This window comes from Rhagoletis pomonella, unplaced genomic scaffold (genome assembly GCF_013731165.1).
Source record: "Rhagoletis pomonella isolate Grant_MI unplaced genomic scaffold, Rhpom_1.0 Rhpom_scaffold_00001, whole genome shotgun sequence".
Taxonomy (NCBI): Eukaryota; Metazoa; Arthropoda; class Insecta; order Diptera; family Tephritidae; genus Rhagoletis; species Rhagoletis pomonella.
In genome coordinates this window covers 62,032,725-62,047,581 of record NW_023458555.1, presented here as the reverse complement: position 1 = coordinate 62,047,581, position 14,857 = coordinate 62,032,725, and the positions used below count along the sequence as shown (strand labels likewise).

General features: G+C 33.6%; 1 protein-coding gene across 1 annotated transcript in view; it reads right to left on the bottom strand.

Moving 5' to 3' along the window:
* The window catches only part of LOC118746971 (rho guanine nucleotide exchange factor 17-like), a gene marked incomplete at its 3' end in the record, with an annotated part of 96,625 nt that extends 82,055 nt beyond the window's left edge, over positions 1–14,570 (bottom strand). The window contains 1 exon segment of the mRNA XM_036480969.1: positions 14,327–14,570.
* Between the last annotated feature and the right edge of the window lie 287 nt (positions 14,571–14,857).

Below are 14,857 nucleotides of genomic sequence, written 5' to 3'. Positions count from 1 at the left end.
AAAACAATGGGAAATGTTTAACAATGGTTAAGATGTTAGCTAATTACGTTTGGAAGCTTATGTAGAAATGGGATGCAAAATGTCAATCAAGATACAAAAAAAAACCACTTTAAGATGCTCGCTAACTACATACCTCAACCAATTCGAATTAAAAATGTTTCCTGGATCTTTTGCGCTTATAATACAGGTCGTCGGTTTCACGTTTGAGCGACCAGCAGTAATTAGCGATCATCTTAACGTGGTTTTTTCCAGCAAAGCGCTTTTCTATTGCCGAGATTTCCTGGTGAAATCGTTCACCTTGCTCGTCGCTAAACTGACCCAGATTATCCGGGAAGAAATCCAAGTGAGAGTGCAAAAAATGTATTTTGATTGACATTTTGCATCCCATTTCTCCATAAGCTTCCAAAAACTCTTGAACCACTTCCTTATAATTAGAACTTCTTTCATTTCCAAGATAGTTATGACATAAAGAGATAAAACTCAGCCATGCTCTCTTTTCTATTTCGTTCAATTTTTCGACAAAATTCTCATCAATCATCAGCTTGCGAATCTGGGGTCCGATGAAAATGCCTGTAAAGTAAAGAATTAAAATGGTTGCAGATGCGTTTTCGAAAAAATTAATAGTCGGCAAATTCTTCGAAAGTAGGTACCTTCTTTTATTTTAGCATCACTTAGTTTGGGAAAAACTGTTTCCAGGTGCAGAAATGACTCGCGGTTTTTGTCGAGTCGTTTTACAAATTGTTTCATGTAGCCCAACTTTAGGTGCAATGGCGGCAAGATAATGTTATCAGGTTTTACTAATGGGATATTGAGAACATTTTTAATTCCAATTTGAAACCCCTTTCTCGGAGGCCACACGCTACACTTGTAAGGATCCTTGGCACGACTGTCCCATTCGCAGAAATAGCACGGATGCTTAGTGTAGCCTCCTTGCATTCCCAGAAGTATTGTCAGAACTTTGAGGTCTGAGACAATTTGCCATTGATGTTTATTGTAATTGATTAATCGTAAAATCTTTTCCATCGTTTGATACGTCTCTTTCATATCAGTAGCGTATGCTATTGGAACTGTTGGCAACTGATTCTCGTTGTGAATTAATACTACTTTCAGACCTACGAATTTCGTGAATTAAACGTAAATTTTTTAATATTGCTTAATTTTGGTTTTCTCACACTATGATACTTAAAATACTTACTTTTGCAAGAACTGTCCAGAAATAATCGCCAATCGTTTGCGCAGTACACGTGATCGAAGGCAGCAAACAATCCATCTACATCAACACAATATACAAGGTTATTGTCTATATCAGCCTTAAAAACTTCTTCGAATGACGATAAGTCTAAGTTTCGTGTGAATGTCACTTTAAAGTCATCATCCACAACATTCCACTGCTTTATTCGTGAACCCAGGATCTCTGTTTCTCTATAAGACAGATTCAAATCTCGACTAAGATCACAATAATCTTGGCTAGATATAAAATGTCGTTCCTTTACTACTGCCCGATTTGGAACATACGACGAGTCCTCATTTTTTTCAATCGGGAACTCGCTGCAAGGGTCTGCTTGTCCGTTTGCAGTTGGCTCCCCTGTGTTTTCTTTCGGGGTTGGTCTCGATACAGTCAACACATTAGCATATTTTATGAGATTGCGAGTTTTGTAGTGATGGCCAACGGTATCTGTTTGGCAGAAGTAGCAATCTTTCGACTTGTGATACGGTTGATAATGCCAAGTCATGGGAGTCTCAAATAACAAATGCTGGTTATAACACTTACCGGATTTCACTTTCTTCAGTACTGCAGAGCACGTCGAGCAAACACTTTCGTGTTCATACCAAGCACTTTCAACGTATGAGAGTTTAAACAAGTCGTTGAAGGAGTGAACCACTGCTTGATTCTTTTTAAACTCTTGTCAACAAACAAGCCACACACGTAACAAAACCGGTTGCGTTTATCACACATTTCAATTTTTTTGGAGCGAATGATCCCGTGTAATTAATTACGCGAAGTTTATTAAGAGTATGACGTTTTAGTGACTGCATTAATGACCAGATTCGCAATCTGACGATTGATGAAACAAGTAGAAAATACAGCTGAGTTTCATCTCTATGGGTAATAGCTATCTTGTAAATGAAGAAAGTTCAATATACAAGGAAGTGGTTCAAGAATTCTCGGAAACTAATTTAGAAATTGTATGCAAAATGTCCATCAAGATCCATTTTTGGCATTCTCATTTGGATAATCTTGGTCAGTCTAGCTACGAACTAGGTGGCCGATTTCATCAGCTTTACAGGAAAAAATTGTATTCATATCGGTATCGTTTCTCAGTTCAAAGTCAGAAATAATGCCATAAAAAAGGTTGCAGAAAACGCCCAAAGTCTCGAATTAGTAGTATATATTTACCAAACCCTCATTCTAAATCAAGTATATGATAAACATTAAAAATAAAAGTGCATTATTGCTCTGTTAAACGAAGATTAATTGGACAAACCGACATATCTCGACTTAGGTCATTATTGTTTGCGACCACTGATATATATGTTTTTAATCTAACTATCGCTAAAAATGACTATTTGTTACTTAAAAAACCATCAATGTCCTTAAACTTAACCAATTTCTTAACTTACGCACAGTACCCCTATAGGACGTTTGAGACCAAAACATGAAATTTTGGATTATGCTGCATAACTTGAAAACTTTAAGTCCTTTCCAAAAATAAAAAAGTGGTGTAATTAAGTAATGAATGCCTCTCGATGACACATGCCCAAAGAGGTTCATTTATTGTCAATTAGTGGCAAAAAAATGACCTCGAAACCGGAAAACCGGATGAAATTTCCAAAAATTTCAACTTCGGGCTTAAAAAACATATCATACTTTTTTCAAATGAATAAAACACTATATATATTTCGAAAGTGTCAACAATTCTCTACCCAAAACCGTTGAGAATTTTTAAATCGGTTGAAAATTGGTTTTTTAATGAATTTTTTTTTAAGAAGAAACTGAAAAAACGGTTTTTGGCCTTAAATCCAGATTTTGGGGGTGTTAGAAACTTTTTAATGGCCGTTTCGTGTATAACTCGACCAGATGAACAATCTGTGCTAGGTCGCTTCAAAAGTGTAAAATGGCTGTCGCACTGTGTTATCGTTTAAAAATGTTCGTATTTAAAAATAATATTTTCATACAAAATTTATTACGCACGCATTTGACTGTTCACATCTGAGTATGTATATGTAAGTGTACATACCCTTCAGCAATAAGGCGGCCAATTTTCCGTAAAGGACTAGTATTTCACTGCTTAAAATTTGACTGTACAGTTTGGCAGTGGCAGGGTGGTGTTGTCTTGTATTTCAACAAAAAAAAAAATTTAAAGAACACCACCCTGTAAATGTTCCAATCGCTTGGTCTGGCCTTGATACAAAGTGAACATTTGAACACACATTTACATGCGTGGCTGTAGCTCAGTGCGCAGGGATGCCTGCCACTATTTGTTAGCTTTCAGGAGGGTCCGGGTTCAAATGCCGTCAGAAGCAACATGGTTATAAAATGATAAACATTTTTTTTTGTGTTTCCGAATTATGAAGAAGTATCTGCGAAGTGCAGAACGCAATTTACTCCAACGAAAAAAATCTGCAAAATTGAACTAGTCCAGGACTATCTTACCATCAGTGTTGATTGGACCGGTCCTTTTCCAATGGCACGCCAATGCTAAAAATGGCAGTTGAAACCATTGGCAGGGGAATTATGAGGGACTAGTGCTGGTAACAATAGGGACTATCTGAGGACTAACCTAGGGCGAGTCTGAATTGCTGCAGGGTACGCATCCCAAGCATGCAGAGCGCCGCTCTGAGAGCGGTGACAACACACGCATACATACATAGTACATACATGTTTATCCGTACAAATCGCGTGCTGTGGTGTTGATGGATATTCAACATTTGAAAGAAAATTTATCAGGGCTATCACAGAATCCATCGTAGGTTCGATTTTCGTGAAATCTACGAAAGTGCTGTCACAGAATCCGAATAGCTACGAACGTAAATTTGAAATTCGTAGAGAGCCTTCATTGAATCCGTTCGTAATGAAGATTCGTACAGCTACTCTACGATGAGATTATGCTGTCGGAACAAAATTTAAAATCACTCAATCTTAAAAACAGTGGAAGAAAGCTGCATTATTTTTAATATTAAATATTTATTATACTCCAAATTTGTTATAGTTTTATATAATTCCATGTATTTGTGTAAACTTAGACGTAAAATACCAATGCCATACATACATACATATGTATGTACATACACGCATTCATCTGCTAGACGCTATTTAATGAATTAATATTTTGTATGAATCGAGGAAATAATAGTTTAGCAACAATTTATTAGGAAATAAACCTAATTACTTTAATATCATAAAAATTTATTTAAAAAAAATAGTTTTCTATTTAAAATAATAAAATCTAAGCTAAAAATAAACTAAAAAAAAATATTTATCAAAAAAAATAAACAAAAATTAAATAAAAAAAGAAAAAAATCTCCACTGGCCCACGACTCGGACTCGAACCGGCTCTCTCAATTGGCAGTCTAGTGCACTCGGCCATTGCGCCTGACGGGGCAGCGCGAGCAAAATGACATACATAAATGTCTGTTGTTCCCTTTGCACTAACTGATTTCGAATCAGCATTCGAAGCTGCCAACGATATTTTGGAGTTCACTCGGATTCAGTGATAGCAATTTTTTCATATTCGTAGCGGGCATTTGAATTCGTAGATTTTCTACGATGGATTCCGTGATAGCCTTGTATATGTCTGGGTGTAGCTGAGTGCGCAAAGATGCTTGCGACAACTTGTTGATATCCGGAGATGGTCGGGTTCGAATTCCACTGCAGGGCAACATGCAAATAAAATTTAATTGAACCATGTTTTCGTTTGAATACTCTTTCGTTCTAAGCTTCGCAGACAGTAATAAAAAACAATTCGAACCAAACCCCACAAAAATGTTCTGAGCGTTCAGAATATATGAATCCGGAAGGAGTCCTAGGTAGAGAAATATCAGTTTCAAAAACAAAAAAATGAGATTTTTAAGAGTCATATTTATATGATCCAAGTTATAAGCCAGCACTTTGTGCCAATATAAAAACAATAAAGACTCGAAATTTATGTATGTATATAAACTTCTTTATACATATATGAAAAATAATGAAGAAGCAAAAAATAAACAAAATTAGATGTATGTATGTATATATGCAACAGTATTTGAAATGAATGCCCTTGCAAGCATTGCTTTAAAGTAAGTTCAATAAAAGCCGAAGAATAAAGGCCAATAGGACTCACAGAACAGCATAAAATAAGACTCCGAGAGTAAGCATTTATGAGGCCAATAAGAGTAATTTAAGAGCCTCAAAAAGAGTCCAAAACGAGCCGTATATGAGGCCAATAATTATCCAGTATGACTCATATTGAGGCTCATTTCATGTGTGAATTTAAGCTCATATAAGTTGACCTTCGCAGGAAGGCAAACACCCTTATTTCAGACTCTTAAATGAGCTCATTATGAGCATAAAGGCTCCAAAATGGGGCTCCTTAAAGATTAATTTATGACTCCAAATGTTTGCTGTGAATTCAAAAATTATATGTATGCAGGGTCGGCGGAAGACGTGGGTATGGTGGCAATTTTTGACCAAGTTATATGCACCCTGACAAGTAGATTTGATATTGATTTGGAAACGTTTTATAAAACTGTAGAGAAGATCTTTCTTGGTGAGACAGTAGATTTGAAGAAAATCGTCACGTTTTATAATGGTGATTTTGACTGATTTAGACTAAATACCCTGCCGGAAATTCAATTACTTTGAAAGCAATTTAAAAAGTACTTTTTTACCAACCACAGGTAGTTTGAATTCTTCCTTTTTTCTTGTAAGCAACTAACTTTATTAACATGGCGATGTCCTGAAACCAAGCTAATTATCCGACGCTATGTTCCATCTACTCTAAAATTCATAAACTGCATAAGTAGTTTGTTTCCAACTACTTTGTCAATTGATTAATTTCTGAGACAAGTCAGTTATTTCCGACAGGGTAGCGATATTGAGGCGCAAAGAGCAAAATCCTGGATGTGTGAAAGATGTTGTGCAATTTTTGAGTGAAAACTACGGCTGCCAGACGTACTGATTTTATCAGTACAGTACTGATTTTTCAACTCTTGTACTGATCTTACTCATTTCTTCAATCAGTACGCTAATGTCCTGATTTTTCAAAATTTGTACTGATTTGTACTGAATTTTGCATTCAAACAAAATACTTAAGCATTTTCTTGAGGTTTTTACATAACGTTGGAACTTTCTTGAACTGTACTGTAAAAAATAGGAAGATATCAATTTAATTATAGTTGACATGTGTTAGATAATGTTTCATATGTCCAAGAACTTAATACAACAAAAAGATCAATCATTTTATGGGCATATCGCCGGGTCGTTACGTACCAGTTGCGATAATATGATGGAGCTTAAATTATTAAAAAAAAGGCTGAAATTTGTGTCGAGGGTTAGTTATCTCGAAAATAACTTTCAGTTTTATGACAATAAATTTTGCCTATAACTAACAACTCCTTTTTCTTAGTTTACTGACATTGTAAACGAGTTTTGCATTCAAGACATAGAGTTAGATACTCTTTTTTAGCGAATTCTTAGTCTTTCACAGTTTTTGAGTTGTTGAAAAAATTATTTAAGCCATGGGGAAATATAGATGAAGGTCTTAAAAGATGGTACTTTTCCACTGTTTTTGGAAAAATATTTAATTTTTTTTTTTTTTTTAATACCACACTAGAGCGAAGCAACTGAGAAGATCTTTAGAATAAAGTTTGTTTCCTGGCGAAAAGAGAGAAACTGGCTTCTAATTAAAATTTTTGAAAGTATACTTCAAATTAAAACTAATTTTAAAGTGAAATGTATAGAATTCCATGATAAAAATATTTAGAGGTAAGACCGCTCGCTCAATTCGTCCGCCATTGGATTTTTTGACGTTTGCTAGCCTTTTGAGTTTACTCTCTCGAAATAATTCAAATGTCAAATAAATAAATGAAAATTTATGATTTGAAAATTTATTTACTCAAATGTGGGAAAAAGTTAAAAATTTGTCGAAGGAAAATGAGATGCTGCTTTAGCGGCTGCGCAAATACCGTTTTTCTCTGCAAGCAAATCAGTATAAAGTTCTTTAAGCTCTCGCGATTACCGTATGTACGCAAAAATTGATCGAGGTTTGTGGTGTTAAGGCAGGGGATTTTCCCAAGTGCCTATGTGCGCTAGACTAATTTTTGCCACACCACTTTACCCAAGATATTTCTTAGCAAAAGTGCAGTGTCTTTAAGGTTAAATTTGTTTAAATGTATGCCAAAATCTTCGCCTTAGCATGTGGGCAGAAATTCATTACACACAATTGCTTACATTTATTTTTTTACATATGTACATACATACACACATATGTACATATCAAATGAATTACACTTTTATTTTTTATGAACTATATTTTATTTATATACCAAAATATTTAAAAAAAAACAAGAACTCTGGCGTTTTAAATTATTTTCTGTTACTTACATTCATAATTTTGCCTTGAATAAAAATGTACTGAAAAGTACTGATTTTTTTAGCATGAAAAAGTCTAAAGTATTGATTTTACGCATAAAAAATCTGGCAACCCTAGTGAAAACGAATTGTGCGTGGGTCTTGTTTTTGAATATGTAGGGTGAAAATTATAAAAATTATTTGCGGTCGACAATGCACTAAAAACGGCTAAACCATGTAACCATGTAGCAATATTGCATTCTTAGCCAGAAGCAGTTGATAATGGCGTTTTCGTTTCTATCGAAAAATGTGCCCTTCTCTTTGCCCTCCACGTACAAATACGAAGAAGAGGGCAATGAGAAGGCAACATTTTTTGAAGAAACCAAAACGGCATAAGTTAGATCTAGAAATCCCCATGAACGATTTCCTTTCTCGAAATTCAAAACGAATGGCCGTGTCTTCACTGCAGAAATGAAATATTTTCGAAATTTGATTAAATGATGATTTCCATGAAATATATACATACATACATATGCACATAGTATGAATGAAAAACAAATGTATTATAAACGAAACAATAAGCTTTTCTAACGAACCTGTTCTCAATTACGTTGGCAACATATTTTCTTTACCTGTGTACTCTTGCTACCAGCAGAACTACCCACCCGTACACGGGGCGTTTCGCCGGCCCTGTATGTATGTATGTTGCTTCAGATGGCAAATAAACCTAGGAACTCTTGGAATCCCCTCTGCGCGCTCTGCTACAGCCAGAACATGTAAATGTGCATTCAAATGTTAAGTTTGAATAAAATTTCTTACAATCGTTCAAGATAATTTGACTTTTACGAAAAAGAAATAACACTGGTTTACAGCAAAAATGTTCTATGGATCCAATCCAATTCCTATGTAAAATTGATAGGTGATTCCAAAAATCGAGTTAATTTTTTTTTCTATGGATGCGTTTTCGAGATATTTTCAATTTACCGTTATTCAGCTTAAAGCAAAAATTAGTTCCTTTTCATCACATATATCTTACGAACCAATTTAACAACCTTAAAATGAAGTATGGCAAATGAAAGCTAATAAAATTCACCGTATATACATAACTTTCCGATAGGACTGATAGTTTCTAACAAATTAATTAATCATTCCAGTTTTTTTTTATGAAAAAAATAAGAAAATCAAATTTTAACAGGAGAAAAATTACAAAACTAACAGGTTCTGTATAAAATGTTTGCCTTTGTGCTAAGGTTTATGGTGCATTTACATGGCATGAATCTGTTCATAAGCCGTATGAATTTTCCTATAAAAGAAGGACCAACTCTATGAAGAAATGAATGAAAGCGATATATATTTAACATTTTCGACCTATATACTTGGCAAGTATTGTTTTGAAAACAACAAATAAAAAAATTTTATTTTGTGTTAGCTTCGAAACTAAGAGTTTATATTTTTGTTAAATGTGCGTTAAAAAGGACCTACTGCCAATAAAGCAAGGTTGTGTAATTTGTGACAGCTAAAATTTGACACTCCTTTATCTAGATTTGTATTTTGGAAGTAGGAGAAAGGGGAAGAATGTGATCGCATTTTGCGAAAACGGTAGTAGAATGGTACTACAAAAAGTACGCAAAGTATACAATTAGAAGTAAAATGTGTATTATTAATTCTATGCGAATTTCCAATATATTTCGTGTTTTAATGGAAATACTAAACAATACATAAAAATATGCATTTTTGATTTAAGTTATTCGTCATTTCCGGGAACAAATCTAGAATACCGAACGTTAAGCTATGCAAAACCGAAAAATGCAGTTCCATAGAACTTTTTATGCTCATTTCAACCATGCCAAAATGATTTGGCGCAAGTAAATAATGAAGAGGTTCTAGAAGGTTAAAGTTCAGTTTTTAGTAATTTTAAATATTAATATCTTATGAACGTTATAACCGATTAAAAAACTAATGACCTCACCATAAAGGTAATTAATTTGCCCTTCAGCTGATGTGCATAATTTATAGCCTTTTGTATTTTAAACCAAAACCACTAAAAACGAACAAATATTATTTTTTCATGAAATAACTGCATAATTAATGGTAAAGTATTTTATATTAATTAGAAAGTACAAGTTATTATCTTTAATTCGATATTACACATTTTATCATGATTTACTTTTGGGTTTCAACAATTTAGTGATAGTTAATAAAAAATACAAATAAACCTCTTATATCTTTCTTTTTTTTACCTGCGCAAATTAAATTTGGTATCGTTGAAATCAGCGTAAAAAATTTTATCAGTCGGCATTTTTGGTTATTTTTTAGCTAAACGGTCACTGTTCTGCACTTGTTCTAGAAACTTACGCAAACGAAGGTGACGCCAACGAATATTTAGTATGAAGAATTTTTGGTTTTACTACTAATATCACTAGAAACTATAGAGTAAGCCACATTCTGCACAAGCGAGCGAGAAGACTGTTTTATTACAAAACCTTTCTATTATTGAATCATTCATAAACTGTATGAAAAAATGAAAGGGAGAAGTATACATGCCTTCTATAATTTTGACTTATATGTATATTTGGCAAGTCTTTGTGTAAAAAACGAAAAATACACATTTTCATTTCTTTGCCAGCTTGGAAAATATACGCTCATTTTTATTTAAATGTGATATAAAGCTCATTAAAATGTTCTGTAATGTCTTGTTTTTAAGTTTGTTATCATAGTGCTTTGTATTTTTATTGTCCACTATAAGTGAGTTGCTTCTATTCAAAAAGTTCTAGTTCAAAGAATTTCTTTGTTTTGAATTTGTTTGTTTATTGTTTTTAATTTTTAAAATTCATACTTTTGACATGTATGTGAATGGTGGAGTTGCCGCTTTCCTCCTCTTCGGTGGGTTTTTATATTAAAAAGGCATCAAAATGAAAAAATCTCCTTGGTATCTCTGCATCTGTTTAACTTTTTATGGGAAGATGTATGAAAATCCAACTTGCTATAGTTTCATATGCTTAACAGTATCACAACAGTATGATTACAGTATCTCCCCATAATTTTTCATATGAAAAAATATATTATATGCATCCCACTCGATATAATTTTTAGCGTATCAACAGTTCATATGGCTTCATACCATGTAAATGCACCGTTATTGTGATATAAAAAAAAAATCAAATTACTAATGAAGAAAATCGATGGATAAATAAGAAATAATGAGTGGTCAAATGAACATACGCAAAGCTACTTGTATGAAAAATGAGCAGCAAAGAAAGTTACTCATACGCCACGTACACTTGAGTAACACGCTTATGTGTTGTTTATGGATGATTTTATTAGCTTGATTTGACGTATCTGATTTTAAAATCATTAAATCGGTTCGTAAGATATACATGATTAAGTGGAACCACTTTTTGTTTTAAGCTGAATAACGGTAAATTGAAAATATATCGAACACGTATCCATAGAAAATAAAATTTATCCGATTTTTGGAATCTCCGAGCAATTCTTCATAAAAATTGGATAGTGCCGTATGGAGAACAAAAAAAAAACTAAAATTTGTGATCCAGGTAATTAGGCTGTTCTGCTGATCAAAATTTCGACAAAAAAATAATTCACTATTTACGAAAAAACTTAACTGGTCTAACTTTTTTTCTGCGCCCCTATTTCTACTTCTGCACCAACCACAAATTTCAGTGCCTCTCACACAAGCTTCGTAGAGAGATTGAAATGTTGAAAGCGCGCAACTATAAAAGTCACACGCGTGAATGCGAAATTGTGGTAACTTATGCGTGTAGAGCACTCAAACTCATTCCGCTAGTCGTACAGGGCGTATGAGTGTTGACTACCATGAAAGTCATTCGCGCGATTAAACACTGCATGCATCAATATCATAATGTCTGGGCAAGTAAATATGTTAACATATGGGAGAATCTCCGGGCAAGTTTGTTTTACTAACATTCACATTTATTTTAATAATTCCATTTTACTTTTTATAAAAAATCTGGACCAATTTGATATCAAATTTGACGGGTTAGTTTGGGGCACCGAAACTGCACATATGGACACTGTGCATTTAGACATTATTTCGGCTTCAATGCTTGCTTTATTTCGGTTTTTGTCATATGCATTATTTCGGGTTTCAGAAAAAACACTTAAAATTAAAAAAAATAGCTTTTTTTATCAAAAAAATTACTCACCGATTTTTAAAAAATTGGCATTGTTGTTAATGCGAATTAACCCCCTTTCTTCTGATATGCACATTTGCATATTTCGTATACACAAATTTGAGAAAAAAAACATTTAAAGGCAAAAATACCTTTTTTGTATAAAAAAATATTTTAAACAAAAAATTAACTAACTTTTTCAGATATGCATATTTGTATACTTCGTACATAAAAATTTGAGAAAAAACACATTTAAAGGAAAAAAATACCTTTTTTTGTATAAAGAAAATATTTTAAACAAAAAAATTACCAACCGATTTTTTAAAAATTGGCATCATTGTTAAGGCGATTAAGTCCCCTTTCTTTTGATATGCATATTTGTATACTTCGCATATAAAAATTTGAGAAAAAACACATTTAAATAAAAAATACCTTTTTTATATACAAAAAAAATATTTTAAAAATAAAAAATTACTAACCGATTTTTAAAGAAATGGCATCGTTGTAAAGGCGATTAAACCCCCTTTCTTCTGATATGCATATTTGTATACCTCGTGAATAAAAATTTGAGAAGAAACGCTTAAAAGGAAAAAAATAACTTTTTTTATCAAAAAATATTTTAAACAAAAAAACTACTCACCGATTTGTAAAAAATTGGCATCGTTATTACGGAGACTAAACCCCCTTTCGTCTTGTATGCATATTTGTATACTTCGTATATAAAAATTGGAGAAAAGAACACTTAAAACCGAAAATAATATCAGCAACAAGTACTACTTTGGACTGAGTACGCAATTCAGGAGTAAAATCCTCTTTCGACATACGAAAGCCACACTTTATAAGTCACTCATAATACCCGTGCTGGTATATGGCGCAGAAGCATGGATGATGAGGTGGCTCTTAAAGTATTCGAGAGAAAGATTTTGCGGAAGCTTTACGAGCCTTTACGCGTTGGCGACTGGCGTGTTTTATTGAAATCGACCAAAATCGCTTTGGCGGTTACATAGCCATATAAGAAGAAGAAGAAGAAGTGAATGGATATATAACTTTATCAGTCACACAGCGTTATAATCCCGACGAAATCCTTCACGGTAGTACCGGGAGGGGAACGGTACATGACGGTAGGATATTTAGTTTGGGTTAACACTGACGGGGTTAGGCTTCCAATGCTTCCTCCTCGTAAAATAAACATGCGCAGTAAAAAGTTAACTATTTAAATCGACGAATAGTTTTATATCAACTTTTGCGAACTTCTGTTTACGTGTTTTTGTACAACATATTTACCCCTATTGGTTACAATAATTTTAAGCTATAATAACAATTTTTTAGTAAGTTATTGGTTTTAATTTTTTTTGTATATTTTATTTATTCTCTACTTTTTAGTCTTGTTTGTATAAAATTTTGCAATAGATATTACAATAATTCAACGATATTAATAGATTAGCGCACACACATGCATATGTATATGTTTTTACATACAGACGAGCACAAATTAATTTAATTTAAAGAACATTTCCGCAGTAGCGTATGTAGTGCATATTTTTAGGCGCAATATATAACTAGGGTACGTTGAGAAATGCATGAATCCAAAGTATCAGTCTCTTTTTCTATAATTGATAGAAATGTCAAAAAAGGCAGAAATAAAAAACTTGCGCCAGCTGCGATTCGAACCGGGGTTCTCAGATTTTCTAAGCGGATACTCTCTCTGCATGCCAACGCCGCACATGAGAATTCGTTGACTAAATGCCTACATATAAGTAAATCGCTAATCATACCAATTGTCCGCACATTCGGACCACTTTTAGTACAATTCACCTGTTTTACATTACATTGCTTACAATTTTTGGACTATCTTTGGTCTAGATACAAAATTACTATACCTACGACTATATTTTTCGAGCAATTGGGCCAAGCTTTCCTTCAGGGTTTGGTCTGATATTTGTAAGTACCAGGTACAAGGACAGGTGGTACAGGTAATCATTTTTTTAGCTTCCAAACAACTAATTTAAAATGGGGTAATAGGTTGACTAAAATTTTCCGATGTTCTTGAAAGGTATGAAGCATTGTCCTTACTTGTTATAGATACTTTTGTACATTCATACATTTGTACAAACATACATACATATGTACTTAAATCGGGATACACACTTGTGTATCGATTACGCAGGTGCAATTATTTTGTGTACACAATGTACACATTTTTATAACCACACTTTTTTATGGGCTAGGGGCTCGAGTGATTTTTTATGTGAATTCAAATAGTTTTCATGGACATGAACGTTTAATGCCGCGCCACTTTTTCCATATTTTGCCTTATTCATTTTTTACTTTGTACACGTCGTGATTTAGCTGTCCCTGGTTCAGATAAAAATTTTCACATTAATCACATATTCTTGCGCTGTTAAATGCGCACACCCAAATAACAAATCACATGCCTGCATTCAAGTATCTGTGTAGTTAAGTATACATATTTGCGATTGAAAAATTGTATAAAATCTGCGTTTCAGTTGGAAATAATTCAAGCACAACTGGTATCATTTGTTTAAAAACGTAAATACACAATGGATTTAAAACATTGTTTTCTAATAATATCATTTAATTTTTGCACACACTTGGACTGTCGTACTTGATTTGTGTGTGTGTTATCACGGTCGTTTTGGTGGTCGCTTTCGTTTCGTTTTTTAAATGATTGTATTTTGCTGTTTGTGCATTTTCGAACGTAACTAGCAAGAATTAAATGTATTTTCGCGTTGTTTAAATATTCGTCGTGAAAAATAAAACAAACGAAAAATTGTTTTCGCCACATCCGACGCACGTAAAAAGTCTAAATTTTTGTATTTCTCTACTACTAACATTACTGTGGACTGTTCTCTTTAGGGCCCTATTGGTCTTCTTCTTCTTTCAATCGCTTTGTTCTTATTTCGCACATTGATTGCTCCAGCTTCTCCGAGCGCCATTACTTCTGAAACTCTAATGTATAAATATTCGCACTCTCCGCGCAGAACTTCGCAGGGAAGCACTCTCTCTGGTAGCGGCAACAACAAGTGCTCCAAATAGATAGCAAACGATTATTACACTGTGCAACACTGTGTTGCTCAATATGAAAGAACAACAATAACATGCACTTCTGCACTACTGCTACAAATAAAATATTTAC